Genomic DNA, 2,469 nt, shown 5'->3' on the forward strand with positions numbered 1-2,469 from the left:
GGCGCCTCGCTCCTCGCCTGCAGCCGGTTCCCCGAGCTCCGGGGCTGTGGCCCACACCCGGGGAGAGGGGAAGGCCGGAGCCCGGGCTGGCCGAGCGCGGTGGGTGCTGTGGGTGGCCGAGCCCCGCGCAGGGAACGGCCGCAGAGCTGCTCTGGCCTGACTCACTGCTCTCCTTCCCCCGCAGACCCAGACACCCGGGGACGGCTGCTCGGACCGCAGGTGCCAGCGGCCTGCGGGGAACCTGCAATGGCAGCAGCGGGTCCCTCTAAGGAGATGCAAAGCTGCCGTGTCTGTGTTACCCTCTGTACTTCAGCACCGGTTCCCTGTTTACTAACTCCGCTCACCGTCCTCTCTGCCTCCAGTGGTGTGTAATGTTGATGTGAGATGATCGTTACCTCTAGGGCTAGTCCTTGCTGATGTTGTACTAGTGACTTTCTCTTCACCTTCCTCGTGCTGTGCGTGTGATTCGGGCTCTGTACGACTGGCAGGCGCTGCCCCTCGGGGCCACTCTCCCCCGAGCCCAGGAACGGAGCCGCAGCCCCCGGGGACTCCCACGTCCCCACGGTGCCGTCCGTGTGCCGGGCGGTGCTGCTGGCAGGTGCCCGTAGTTCGCCCTGGCTGGCTTGGGCAGGGCTGGGGGAGACGGCCCGCAGTGCCTGGGCCTGCCCAGCGTGGCTCTGGACCGCGCCATGCAGCCTCAGCAATAATCCTGCTGCGCACCCCCAGCCCAACGGCCGCCGCGGTGCGGGGCGAGTCGGGCAGGGACGCCCCGCGGCTCCGCTTCCCTCGGCGCTAGCACCTGGGTGCCGCATTCAGGGCTGAAGGGAGCTCCCCTTTCCCACCTGCTCAGCTCTCCCCATTTCTGTCCCTGGCTAAAACCCAGCTGTCGGTGTGGGCTGCTGCTCTAAAGGTGAGGAGATGCTGTGGCGGCAGAGAAGCCCGTGAAATCCCCCCGCACGGTGACACTGTGAAAGAGGGCGGCTGCGCAGCGGTGGCCCTGCTAACCAGCACAAAACAGCTCCTCGCCAACCCTGCCTGCCACGAGACAGGCGGGGGCAGGTTAAACAGTCTCTGAGGGCTAAAAAGAAACACGGACTGAAATAAAGATCCTGTCCCTGCTTGTCTCGGGCAGGGAAGGGGCAGCAGCGTTTCCCCGTGGTGCTCCCTGCCCTTCCTGATGCCTTCTTGCCGCCTGGGCCGTGGCCCAGGACACGGCCACCCGTGTCAGCACTGTGTGTCGTCCCGTGGCGGTTACGTGTCGTCAGCCCCCGGTGCCACCCTCCCCTTCTCCCCGCGGAGCCGCAGCGGCGAGCGGTGCGTGGGGGCTTTGTGCACCTGAGCTCACGCAGCGGCTGGCTCTGGAGGGGCAGAGCCTGGAGTCCATCGTCGCCTTGTGTCCGCTCGTGGGTCGGAGGCAAATCTGTGAGTCTGGCCCCTTCCCTGAGCCCGTGGGCAAGTGAAACCGTGGCCGCAGCTGGGGCCGGGGGCTGCTGGGCAGCTCGTGGGCACTTGCCGGGGCAGGGTCAGCCCGGGCAGCAGCGGGGGACCCCCAGGGCTGCCCCAAAACACTTCTCAGTGCCGTCCACGGGCCGGGAAGGGGCTCTTGTCCTCCAGGATGGTACTGAGAGGGGTTTCTGCTGTGACCCCCCACCCTGGCCCTGCCTCCAGGGTGGGCTTTGCATCCCTCGGTGCTGGGAAGCACGCTCTGTCCCACCTGTGCCAGGCAGAGGCACCGTGTCTCCGGGACCGCGTCCCTTCCCTTCCTCCTGGCCGCTTCCGAGAGCTCCGCTCACCTCCGCGCAGCCCAGCCCCGGGTGCCAGCTGTGTGCGTCCCGCCTCGGCGTGCCCGTGCTGTCTGTAGTGTGCCGTCGGTGTTAACACGAAACAAAGAAATCCCTGTGGTGTGTAGAAATGGCCAAATCCTGACTGTTGTAAAATAAACTGAGCTATTGTGTTTCCTTTTAAATAGGCAACTGTGCTGCTGTGGTGAAGGACTGGTGTGTTCTGTGCTGTGACCTAACAGGGGGAAGGAATAAAATATCGTTTCTATCGGTGCCTGGCTGCGTCGTCTCAAGGGCCGGGGCATTTTCCAGGGGTGCGGGGCCGGGGCCGAGGGCTCCAGCTCTTGGGGGTGGCTGGCTGGGCTGGGGCAGGGTGGGAGCAGGGGCTGTGCACCCCGGGCAGCACAGACGGGCTTTGTGCTGGCAGTGCCGGGCCGGCCGAGCCCCCTCCCTGCCCCGCTCTTTTCTGCAGCCAGCAGCAGTTTCCACAATAGCCAGAGACCACGCGAAGGGAGAGCGTGAGCGGCCAGCCTGGCGGCACAGAGCCCCCTTGTCCCTCGGCCTCGCGGAAGCTTCTGTGTCCTGGCCACTCACGTGCCGATCGAGGGGGTGCTCAGCACCAGACAGCCCCACGCACCCCTCTCCCACCTGGCTTCGCTCTTCGCTGCCGTGGGCCCCAAGCACCCCT

General features: G+C 66.2%; 1 long non-coding RNA gene across 1 annotated transcript in view; it reads right to left on the reverse strand.

Moving 5' to 3' along the window:
- LOC113488557 overlaps positions 1-2,223 on the reverse strand; it is a 7,198-nt gene extending 4,975 nt beyond the window's left edge. The window contains exon 1 of the long non-coding RNA XR_003399953.1: positions 1,794-2,223. This is a non-coding gene — a long non-coding RNA (uncharacterized LOC113488557). The remainder of the gene's footprint in view (positions 1-1,793) is intronic.
- Between the last annotated feature and the right edge of the window lie 246 nt (positions 2,224-2,469).

The sequence above is a fragment of the Athene cunicularia genome, assembly GCF_003259725.1.
Source record: "Athene cunicularia isolate RWA chromosome 24 unlocalized genomic scaffold, athCun1 chr24_part1, whole genome shotgun sequence".
Classification (NCBI taxonomy): Eukaryota; Metazoa; Chordata; class Aves; order Strigiformes; family Strigidae; genus Athene; species Athene cunicularia.